Source organism: Macaca thibetana, chromosome 8 (assembly GCF_024542745.1).
Source record: "Macaca thibetana thibetana isolate TM-01 chromosome 8, ASM2454274v1, whole genome shotgun sequence".
NCBI lineage: Eukaryota > Metazoa > Chordata > Mammalia > Primates > Cercopithecidae > Macaca > Macaca thibetana.
In genome coordinates, this window is record NC_065585.1 from 47,736,303 (window position 1) to 47,748,477 (window position 12,175).

A 12,175-nucleotide genomic window follows, 5' to 3' on the forward strand; every position below is an offset into this window, starting at 1 on the left:
TTTATACCTCAGCAAAGAGCTTGGCTGCATCCTGTTCATGTCCTGGGGATCTATGGAAGATTGAATTTGAGAGTGATGATGTAGGGGTATCTGGCAGAAGAAATTTCTAAGCAGTAAAGCATTCAAGATGTTGCCTGGTTGCTTCTAATAGCCTATGCACAGATGTGGGGGCAAACAAATAACTTAAAGTTGGAATTTATATTTAAAAAGGAAGCAGAGCATAAAAGTTTGGAAAATTTGCAGCCTGGCCATGTGGCAGAGAAAGAAAAAAGTGTTTTCAAGAAAAGAATTCAAGCAGGTTGTGGGGCAACCACTTGCCAGACATATTTGCATAATTAAAAAGGAGCCAAGTGCTAATAACCAAGACAATGGGGAGAAGACCTCAGAAACATTTTGGGGACCTTTGTGGCAGCCCCTCCCATCATAGGCCTGGAGGCCTAAAAGAACAAAATGGTTTTGTAAGAAAGGCCCAGGGTGCTGCCCTGCACACCCTTGGGATACTTCTTCCAGCTCCAGCTGTGGCTCAAAGGGGCCAAGGTATACTTTGGGCTGCCATTTTGAAGAATGAAAGCCATAAGCCTTGGCAGCTTTCATGTAGTGTTAAGCCTGTAGGTGCACAGAATGCAAGACTGAAGAATACTTGGCAGCCTCCACCTAGATTTCAGAGGATGTATGAGAAGGCCTGGGTGCTCAGGCAGAAGCCTGCTGCAGGGGCAGAAGTCCCACAGAAAACCTCTAATAGAGCAGTACAAAGGGGAAATATGAAGTTGGAGCTCCCACACAGAATTCGCAGTGGGGCACTGCTTCATGGAGCTGTGGGAAGGGGGCAGCTACCCTCCAAACTCCGGAATAATAGATCAACCAGCAGCTTGCACCCTGCATTTGGAAAAACCTCAGGCACTGAACAACCTGTGAGAGCAGCTGTAGAGGCTGAACCCCATAAAGTCAGAGAGGCGGAGCTGTCCAAGGCCTTGGGAGTCCACCCCTTGCACCTGTGTGCTCTGGATGCAGGATACCGAGTCAAATGAGATTATTTTGGAGTTTTAAGAATTAATGACTTCCCTGTTGGCTTTCAGACTTGCATGAGGCGTGTAGCCTCTTTCTTTTGGCTAATTTCTCCCTTTTGAAATGGCAATGCTTACCCAATGCCTATACAGATATAGGAGGTGAGAGGGTGGTGGGGGTGGGGGTGGGTGAAGTTTAAAGTACTAACCCTCTAGTAATCACCTGTCTAGTTTCCATGGCAATCAGTCCCCATCCTGAGGCTATCCAGGATCCCAGCCACCAGCCACCACATTAGCATACAAAAGACAACATCACTTGGGAGATTTTAAGGATTTTAGGAGCTGTGTCCAGAAAATGAGCAGTGGGGTGGGTGTAGGGACCAAATATATATAATTCTTATGCTATAGTCTTCTGAAGGGTAGCTAGATGCCTGGAATTTCCCTTGAAGGAACTCAAGGTTTTCTTTTATTTCCATGCTTGGGGGCCTGCAGGCTCTTAAAAAGGACTGATTGCCATGGAAACCAGACAGGTGATTACTAGAGGGTTAGTACTTTAAACTTCACCCACCCCCACCCCCATCTTATGGGGGCACCTATCGATACTGGACATCAGTGGGAGGAAGCCACACATCACTGACTTAGACTAGTAGGGTAATTGCAAAGTTGGGAGTATTTACAGAAGAAAGGGAGTTAATCTAAAATAAATCAAAGGATTGACAGCAGTACCAAAGGGCTAGCTGAGAACTACACATTGTAGTAACCCTGGAACTGGCCCAGTTGTTTCACAGAACTGATATTCATGGGTTTTTCTGAATACAAACAGAAGTTGACCCTCCCATCTTAAAACCTGAAACTTACATTTGTCTCATCTGAGTTCTTTCCTCAGGAAACCAACCCTCAGGCAAGGGAGTGAAACTCACCAGATCATGGCACCAAGAAAATGAGCCACCAGACCCCTCATCCATCATGATTGCTTCCATACTTCTCCCTAGTTCCTGTTTTCCCACCTCTCCCACTATATAAGCCCTCAATTTTAGCCGGTCAGGAAGACAGATCTGAGATTTCTCTCCCATTCTCCTTGGCTGCAGCACCCAATTAAAGCCTTCTTCCCTGGAAATACGCATTGTCTCAGTGATTGGCATTTTGTGTGAGGAGCTATGGGACCTAGACCAAAATCCTGGCATTTTGGTAACAGCCCCAGCCAGAGAAGTTGTGAGATATTCTGCAGCTGCACCAAGTTGTTTTAGTATCAGAGTGGGTAGAAGGCTGATTGTTGGGTTGATCCAGGGTTGAGTCTGTAGGCTGGGTGAGGTGGAAGGACAGGGGATATGAGTGTTGCAAGTGCACATAAGGTTAATGTTTAAGGAGGCTCAGTGGAAAGAGGAGAGAAGCAAGACCAGGGAAAGTCTTTATTCATTGACAGAAAAAAGAAAAGGGAGTGCAACAGAGCTGAGGTACAAGGAGGTTAAGGATGGAGTTAAAAATATTTGCAGGAAAGACTTTCAGATTGTAAATGCTGGGGTTTCAGATAGAAGAGAATTGGCTAGGTGCAGTGGCTCACACCTGTAATCGCAGCATTTTGGGAGGCTGAGGCGGGTGGATTACCTGAGGTCAGGAGTTTGAGACCAGCCTGGCAAACATGGCAAAACCCCGTCTCTACTAAAAGTACAAAAATTAGCCCGGTGTGGGGGCGTGTGTCTATAATCCCAGCTACTCGGGAGGCTGAGGCAGGAGAATCACTTGAACCCAGGAGGCGGATATTGCAGTTAGCTGAGATTGTGCCACTTCTCTCCAGACTGGGTGACAAGAGCGAGACTCAGTATCAAAAAAAAAAAAAAAAAAAAAAAAAAGGTAGAGAATTGACTATGGGTAGAGTCAGCGTATGCTCAGAGGTGGAGGTAGTTGAAATCGAGGTAACTGAGGAAGGTGAGGCTTGGAACTCAGAAGTATTGTTTCAGGAAGCTGAGGTCACTAGGAGAGATGGACAGGCTATGGATGGAGAGTGAAGATGCTACACCAGATGCCAGAGTAAGTGACTGAGGGGAGAAAGTGACAGGTGAGTGAAGGGGGAAAGTACAGATGAACAAGGCTTAGAAGCAACATGGGGAATACTGTGTCCCTCCTGGCCTGGGGATGTCCTGGGCTAAGGGGAAAAGAGCCACACTTATTTGAGAAGGTACATAGGGAATTGGTGTGTGTTGGAGGGCTGGGCCTTGCTGAGGCATCCTGTGGAGGGATGAATTCTGTTAATAAGAGAGGGCAGGTTCAAAAGGAGGGGAAGAAAAGGTAGAGGGAGGCAGTAGAGAGCACATGTGATGGTGAGAGGACAGGCACCTGGGGTGATAAGGGCCGCAATTTAGGAGGTGCCAAGAATGACAGAAATTGGGGACAATACCAATGTGACCCAAGGAAACCAACTCTGGTGGGGACATGCCTAGCACCATGCCTACCATGGCGGAGCCTTTAAATAAACCCGATTCCCTTCTTCTGTTTCTCTTTTCCTTTCACCAAGTCTCAGTTTCCTACCTTGTATACTGGATAGGTGACTGATTTTTGTACATTACCGACAAGCACAAAAAGGGGCGGTGGACTTCGTGTCATTCTTTTCCTCGGTACCTGCCCCCTTCAAGGACCCTCCTTTGTGATATTCCCTGGAGATGAGCCCCAAATGGTTTTTCATTCCAGTCATGGGAGCCTGATGAATTGTGTTTACTGGGCACGGTGACGGGGCTCCTCACTGGCTGGGGTTGCGGCTTTTGCTTTCACACCACTGTGGCTCCCCCAGGGCGAAGGCCATCACCTTCTATTTCAGGGACATTAGAGCATTTTGGGCCATTGATAAGGGAGGGGTCCATAAGAGGAAGCTCTGATGGGGGTTTGGCAAAGTCCTGTAGCCCAGGCAGCCAGATGAGCTGGGAGATGTGCAGGCTGCTGCCAAAGACCCTGCAGCACAGCCTCTGCAAGGGAGCTGCTCCCTCCAAGGATTGGGATGATCCACAGGCACTAGACTGACTCATTAGGAGGGGCTACGATGCCTCTCCACTCAGACTTACCTCTCTGAGAGTAGTTTCTGCACTCCATGCCATGTCTAGTCTTCTTGTCAACAGAACTCCCAAGGTCATGGCCCCACCACGCTAGTGCCCTCACCCATCCTGGTGCCCTTTGTTTTGTCTTCCAGGGAGGGTTGCTCCGTTGCCCCCTCTCACTCCATTTTCTTTCTAGTCTTGATTCCATCATAAACTCTGTCTGTGTTCTCTTCCACTCAGGGCTTTCTCTTTGGATTTCCAAAAGTCTAGTTTGGAGGTAAAAAGAGTCTGACTATTACCTGTTTCCTTTCTTCAGTGTCCGTGTGGCTTGAGGACTTGTAGATGCCCAGGACCGATTAGGGAAAGGGGTGCAATCTGATCTTGTGGTACAGACTGCAAGTTCTGCTCCACTCAGGGACTTCTGCTCCTGCGCAGTTGGCAAGTGAGGCAAGAAAGAGGAAGCTTCAATATTCATATTTCAGGATCTTATTTCAATATATGTACTGTCTTTCAAGAACCGACTTCAAAGGGCTGCACTGGAGTAGGCCGTCATCAGTCACAGACCCTCTGCATGATGGGACCTTACTGGTCAGCTGCTATCTTAATTAAGATTCTTCTAATCACTGGTGTCAAAGTTTCCCTGGGGAATATTTAGAAAATGATACAAGGGTATCTTCCTCTACTTAGGGGCAGAGGAGCTGCCCTCAGATAGGGCCTAGTCCAAGGAATTGGAAGGTTCTTATTGTGTGTCCTTTTTGTTCTGCAGACTGCTTCCTTTGCTCCTGTGGCTACTTGGCAGAGCATAGCTACCATAAAGCCCTCAAATTGACATACTATGGGGTCAGCCACTTGGAGCCGCTCACTCCTATCCATTCCCAAGTCCCAATTCCCAGGGTGAAGTATCTGATGGCTTTGATCCCTGCTTGATCATCTGTGACTGGGGCAGGAATGAGGGGTGAGAGAGGGTTTGGACAATACAGAATGGTTTTAAAACCATGCCCCAAAGAGTTAAAAAGCCAATGACTCCGTTCTTGGGTTTACAGGAGAGCATATAAGAAAATAAACAACTTGCTGAAACTCTGAAACTCCCTCCACTTGTGAGGTTAAAAAATGGGCTTAATAAAGAAACAATAGAGGTTGGTGAGGCTGCAGAGAAATAGGAACGCTTTTATTCTGTTGGTGGGAGTGTAAATTAGTTTAACCATTGTGGAAGATAGTGTGGTGATTCCTGAAAGACCTGGAACCAGAAATACCATTTGACCCAGCAATCGCATTACTGAGTATATACCCAAAGGGATATAAATCATTCTATCATAAAGATGCATGCATGTGTATGTTCATTGCAGCACTATTCATAATAGTAAAGACATGGAATCAACCCAAATGCCCGTCGATGATAGACTGGATAAAGCAAATGTGGTACGTACACACCATGGAATACTATGCAACCATAAAAAGAAATGAGTTCATGTCCTTTGCAGGGACATGGATGGAGCTGGAAGCTATTATCCTCAGCAAATTAACATGGGAACAGAAAACCAAACACTGCTTGTTCTCACTCATAAGTGAGAACTGAACAATGATAACTCATAGACACAGGGAGGGGAAGAACACACTAGGGCCTGTCCGGGGGTGCAGAGCTGTGGGGAGGGAGAACATCAGGAAAAATAGCTAATGCATGCTGGGCTTAAAACCTAGGTAATGGGTTGGTAGGTGCAGCAAACCACCACGGCACATGTTTACCTGTGTAACAAACCTGTACATCCTACACATGTACCCTAAACTTAAAATTTTAAAAAATTGGCTTAAATTGGTTGGAACCAATATGGCTAACTGGAGTCGGCACAGAAGGAGCTTGCTGATGTCACAGACTGGATTTCCACCATATGCTTCATACTAGCTCCTTCCAAATTTACACATGGGGCCCATGAGACAGCATGAGAAGGTAACTGTGCATGGCTGAGGACTTCCCAGACCCCCTTTCCTTCCACCAATCAATTGCTAATCCCAGAATCCATTCCCTATGCCTTTTCTAATAAAATTACTGCTTTAAAGCCAGCACAGGGAGATGGATTTGAGCTGTACTCCTGTCTTCTTGGGAGTTGACTTACAACAAAAAGCTTTTCTTTTCTCAGAAACCTGGTGTCTTAGTATTGACTTCTAGCAGGAGCCCCTTTGTTTGGTAACAGTTACAGGCAGGGTGTCTCTGTGAGTTGAGAGGTGTTGGGCAGAGCATCCTCAAAGATGGGAGAATCATTGCGCACACGGTCTGCTACTGTCATCTTGCCAGCTACATGCTGCTGCTTGGAGCCCCCATGACAACACTGCCATGTGGTGGCCTGGCTTGTGAAAGCCAGTGAAGGGCCATCTCTGTCCCTCCCATGTTTGCCAGTGCTGCTAGACTGCTGAGTGGAAGGCTGTCTCCTTGTTACTTCCAACCTCTGGTCCTAGCTCCACTCCTAAGGCCATCTAAAATAAATACAGTCCCTTTCGCACCAGCAAGCCTTCCCAGTGTACTGAAAGAATTTGAAGAAGTATCTTCTTCAAGGAAGTATGGTCAATTCCTTTAACTTTCCTTGTGGGATGTAGTTCAGGCTCCTTTGCTGTCCTGAATGCTTCAGACTTGATCATCTTTATTTAAAGCATGGCTTCCCGGGTTGGATGCAGCGATACCCTATCTGTGGCTTGGTGTGGCACGGGGAAGTGTGGAATGCACTTCCCTCATTCTAGAAACTGCAGCGCATGCAGTCTATGATGGCACCAGGTTGTTGAGTGGAACTGTGTACAGCTCAGAGGGTACCAGAGCATAATTTTAAATCTGACTGCATGGGTTCTAATCCTGACTCCAGTATTTACTGATGAGGGACTGTGGGAAATCATTTTAAGAACTTTTGGAATCTCGGTTTCCTCCTCTGTAAATGAGGAATACGAAAGACCCTACCATTATAAGGTTATATATTTGTTTTAAGTGGGGATCAAGTTACTAATTCAAGGAAAGCACATCGCACAGTGCTGGTATTATAATTATTAGTAATGTTTCAAGTACCGGTGTTGTCTAAACCCTTTCATGTTTCTCACATGATGTTCTGCCAGGCATCTGGATTTACCCATGTGGAGTCCAGGGTAGGACTCTTTCCTTGTTCAATTCTATCTTGTTGGAGTCTTTCTCTTATCCTAACCCTATCCTACTAATTTTAGTCTCTGGCTCATTGAGGCAGTCTATTCTATGTCTTTCCAAAATTCTCACCCTGCCCAAAGTTCAGGGAATTTCAGCACCTATAGTAGGGTAGCTTATGTTTTCCCCTTTCCTCTCTGAGAGTTGGTGAGTGGAATGGAGAATCTGAATGGAGAAACACACAGCTCCACAAACTCAGATGTGTAGAGTGGCAATTACGAGGTCCAGGGCTGGAGTCAGCAGTCCTGGGCTCAAGCTGCTGCTTTCCAGTTGTGCAATGTTGCCCAGCTAATGGATCTCTCTAAGCCTCAGTTTCCTCATCTATAGCATGTGAATGCTAGGGAAATTGACCTTGGGGGTTGTGGTGAGGATGACGTAAGAAGACACATGTGTGGCACATACACAGGAAGCGTTCGGTCAATAGGAGCTGTTATATTTCCATTGCTACTGTTGTTGCTGTTCTTGGTGGCCCTGGGTATGATCAAGCAGCCCTGACACTGAGAACCGCAGGGGTCTGGAAGAGGCAGTCATTTCTGGAGCAACATTAAAGCAGTCCCAAGGAAGAAAAGAGAAGGGGATGGAACAAGAGCTGGAGGATCTGATGGCTGGGGGACCCAGGTCACAGTAACAGCAGCAGACCCCGTCCAGCTCATACAAGTGATCCTTTGTTCAGCCCTCTGCTGCCTGGCGTGTTCTCCTTAGACACTGAGGCTATTATGACACAGGCTTCCCTAGCAGCCCACACCATCCCCAGCTGCCAGGGTGAGGCATATGGAGTCAAGCTCCCCAGCTGTGCTCTGGCCAGCTCCCTGCTCATCTGGGGGTTCGGTGCTCAGCAGAGGGAGGGCCAGAGGGCCAGGTTGTGGGGGATTATGGAGTGAATCTTGGTGTGGCAAGAAATAGAAAACAGTCACTTACTTTTAAAATGTTGGTGTTTGGGAGGCCCCCAAAGTGAGTGGTTATAAAATGATGGTGGTGAATCGCAAAGGTAGTGGCAGGCTGTTCAGGCTTCTGAAAAGTATTTTTGCTCGATGGAAATAAAGTTTGTTGTAGCCTTCTATGCACATTAAAAATTAATCAAGTTGATTGAGATCTTTGTATAATTAAAGTCGTTTATAGGGATCAAAGAAGCCTCAACCGGGAAGGCTTTAAATAAAATAGAAAGGATTTTGGCAGCACATTCTAGAGATCTTGGAGATAATTAAATGAAGCTTGCTTCCTCCAGACTTAACAGCAATGAAACTGAAGAAACATCAGGGAGGAACAAACCAGGTTGTTTGTGTCTGTCTGGTCCCTGATTATCCCAGTGTGGCTGGCCTCGGTCCTTCCCCTTGCTCCGATGTGGCTCTGGAGGAGAGGCTCACCCCCAAACCCCACTGTGCCCCTGCTTCAGGTCGTGCTCATGCCCCCTGTCTAGGAAGCAGGAGCCTGACAGACCAACTGAGGCCTTGGGGGACAGATGAGAAACCCCATCCCAGGGCCACAGCACCAGAGTCCCTCTGTTTAAAAAGGAAAAGAATTACAAGCAGGATCTATTCCGCTCCTGGGGTCCAGGACCACTTTGCAGCTTCCCTGAGGTTTCACTTTGCTCTGTGGTGACATCTTTTCAGCCTGTTCCAGAAACTGGGTTTCCTGTTGGCTGCTGGGTTCCTGGCACTGCCTCCTGCTCTTGGGTGGCCAGCCTGCACCTGGAGAGGGCTCTCTTCCTTCCTTCCCCTCAAAGTCTCTTGCTGGAGCCTGAAACAGTTCTCTTTCCCCACATCTAACATGTTTCATGAAGTCTGCCTTTGCTCTTACTTTCCTTTATGTTTAATGGTGCGAATGCTTGCAGCTCAGACCCTTTGTGTCACTTCCAGGGACCAGTATTGCAGTAAATTCCTAACTGGATGCTCTCTCTTTTTTTCTCCAATCCATTCTTCACACCAGAATTATTTTTCTAGAGCACAGATCTTATCGTGTCATGCCATACACAAAAATCCACAATGGTTTCTCACTGCCTACAGCATAACATTAAATTCTTGAGCCCAATGTTCATCAGCTTCCTTCATCTAACTGTATTCCCCCTTTCCCATTTTCTCTTCCTCTCTGGCCCTCTTCCATTCTAATGTGTCTCAACTGCGGCATGCAATTCAGAGTTCTACAAACTCAGAATGTGTAGAATTTTGCTTTGTGCTTTTGCTTGACTATTCTTTCTGCCCTTGTTTCATGATTACAATTTCACTCATTCTTCTAGTGATCTAATGATGCCTTCTCTTTTTTGATGTCTGCTCGGATTCTCCCAAAGTAGAATTAACTGACCAGTCTCTTTGTTCCCCCAGAGCTTTGATTTTCCCTCTATTTGAGCATTTGTTTTCCTTCTGCTCTGCATAGAGTTTGTGGTTTGCTTCCTTCCACCTTTCCCCACTGTAATGTCGTCTAAGGTTGGGCTTTGTCTTTTTCATCGACTATCTATCAAAAGCAGTGCTTTGCTTGCAATATAGCAGGTAATTAATATCTCTGTGTTGAACTGAATGGAATCTAAGACAAATTGTTTCTTTTCAATACTAATAACTTTGGTTTTCTATATTTTGAAATCATACTATGGGTGCAGACTCTCCAAGTTAGTACATAAGTACCTTTTCATTGCTGGAGTTTTGAAGTGGCCAATTATTCCTATCAATCTCTGGTTCAATTGCTGAACTTACTGAGAAAAAGACAGAGAAGTTAGATTGAAATCAAAATATGAAATTTGTCTCTGACAGAACAGGATTAGAAAATGCTATTTAGACCCAAGGCCAAAATAGGCAACATGCTTCTTCCCCATCTTGAATTGAACTTGTCCATCCAGGCGGGAATGGAGCAGCTGGGCACTGGCAGGCTCATGGCCCTGTGCCCTGTGCAAAGTAGAGTCTATCCTGGTGCTTGTTGCCTGGAGGAGGGAAGAACAAATGTGTCCTGCAGATAGCTTGATCTAAACTTGACAGCAAAAAAGAGCCCAGCATGAGCCACATATGTTCCTTTCTCATTTTCATGTCTCAGTAATCAGATAAATTGCTTCCCCTCAAAGGTAATCATTGTTTACTATTTAATGGATCTTTCCAGGTGGTTTCCTTTCATATATTTATAGAACATAGGCCCATATGTGTAATCGATATTTTGCACACATTGAGTTATACTGTATTTTCTGCAATATATTTTCCCCCATGATTATATATCTTAGAAATTGTTTCCTTTTCAGCACATGTAGATCTACCCCATTCTTTTAGATATCACCTGCTATATGCAAGCAAGGCACTACTTTTGATAGATACTTGATGAATAAGACAAAGTCCATCCTTAAAGAACGTTACAGTGGGGAAAAGGGAAATGCAGCAAACAACAAACTCTAATGCAAAGCAGAAGAAAAACATAATCCACGGTGTGAATTTATCAGATGCTATTGTGATTTTTTTTCTGGGTATAAAATTTTGGAATGATGATTATTTTTTCTCATTTTGTTGATGATATCCTTAAACTGACTTCTGGTTTCCATTGTGGTTGTTGGGATTTTAGCTGTTAGTCCACTGATAGAAAGTAATCTATCTTTTCTCTCTCTCTCTTTTTTTTTTAAGACAGAGTCTCGCTCTGTCACCCAGGCTGGAGTGTGCAGTGGTGTGATCTCAGCTCACTGCAACCTCTGCTTCCCGCATTCAAGTGATTCTCCTGCCTCAGCCTCCCGAGTAGCTGGGATTACAGGTGTAGGCCACCATGCCAGGCTAATTTTTATATTTTTAGTAGAGACAGGGTTTCTCCATGTTGGCCAGGCTGGTCTTAAACTCTTGACCTCAAGTGATTTGCCCACCTTGGCCTCCAAAAGTGCTGGGCTTTCAGGCGTGAGCCCTCTCTCTCTATTTTTAACATAGCTTTTCTTTGTGTTCCACTGTGTGCCTTGGTATAGATAGGTATGAATCTATTTTTATTCATGCTGCTTTAGAAACTTTGTGTATCTTGAATCTATGAATTAGTGTCTTTCAATATTATTGGGAAATTCTTAGCCATTATCTTTTCAAATATTTCTCCTGACATCTTTTCTCTCTTCTCTTGAAATACCAATTAGATATATGTTAAATCTGTTCTCCAGCTTTAATTTGTTCATATTTTCTATATGTTTTTTCTTTAATTCTTCATTCTGGATAATTTTGGGGGGAATCTATCTTCTAATTCATTAATTGTCTCTTTTGTTGAATCCATTTTGCTGTTAAATCTATCTATTGAGCTTAAATGCTAATTATAATGTTTTTCATGCTTAGAAATTTTGTTTGTGTCTGTACAGATTTTCTTGATCTTTTAATAGTTTCTTGTTTATTACACATATTTTTCAAGCTTGTATTTTCTTTTTTTGGTATGGTAAGCATAGCTATTTTATACTTTTTGACTGATAATTCCTATGTCTAAATTCTTTTGGGGTCTGTTTTTGCTGTCTATTGTTTCAGCTACTTCTCATCTTGCTGACAGATTTTCTTGTGGCTCAGTGAATTTCTATTGAGAAAAGCTTAGATACCTCAATTTGAGTGTGTGTCTCTGTGTGTGTACAGTTTCTTGAGGCAGAAATGAAAGTGAATTCTTCCAGTGAATTTTGCCATTGCAATGCATCTGAGGTATTGTCAGTTTGGAAACTTTTAAAATTAAATACTTGTCTTAGGATTTCTTTTAAAAGTTATGTATTTTTATTTATGTATTTTTAATTGATAAAAATTGTATATATTTATCATGCACATCATGTTATTTTGAAATATGTATACATGGAGCAATGGTTGATAGTTTTTAAAGACCACATCAGACTGTGAATCTTGGCAATAAATTACTGTGAGGCTTGTGGGTATAACTTACAAGTTCTTTTCCTCCTTCTGAGAATATAGTCCTCTGGGGCCTTAGCTTTATGGGATGACAATTTTCTATTAGTCTGCCCACTCTTGGTGGGTCTTGGCATTCCTCAGACTGTCAGAATGAAA

At 44.3% G+C, this 12,175-nt stretch overlaps 2 protein-coding genes across 3 annotated transcripts in view; one reads left to right on the forward strand and one right to left on the reverse strand.

The window, feature by feature from the left end:
* Positions 1–12,175, reverse strand: part of ERICH5 (glutamate rich 5) — a 700,842-nt gene that overhangs the window by 685,714 nt on the left and 2,953 nt on the right. The gene's annotated exons all lie outside the window — the stretch shown is intronic.
* LOC126960839 (cytochrome b-c1 complex subunit 7) overlaps positions 1–12,175 on the forward strand; it is a 1,171,628-nt gene that overhangs the window by 17,810 nt on the left and 1,141,643 nt on the right. Inside the window, exon 1 of one of the 2 annotated variants that reach the window (XM_050800579.1) lies at positions 168–171. The exons of the other annotated variant lie outside the window; for it this stretch is intronic. The gene's annotated coding sequence lies outside the window, so the exon portion shown is untranslated. Of the gene's footprint in view, positions 1–167; positions 172–12,175 lie in introns of those variants that run through there. 2 annotated transcript variants of the gene reach the window in all.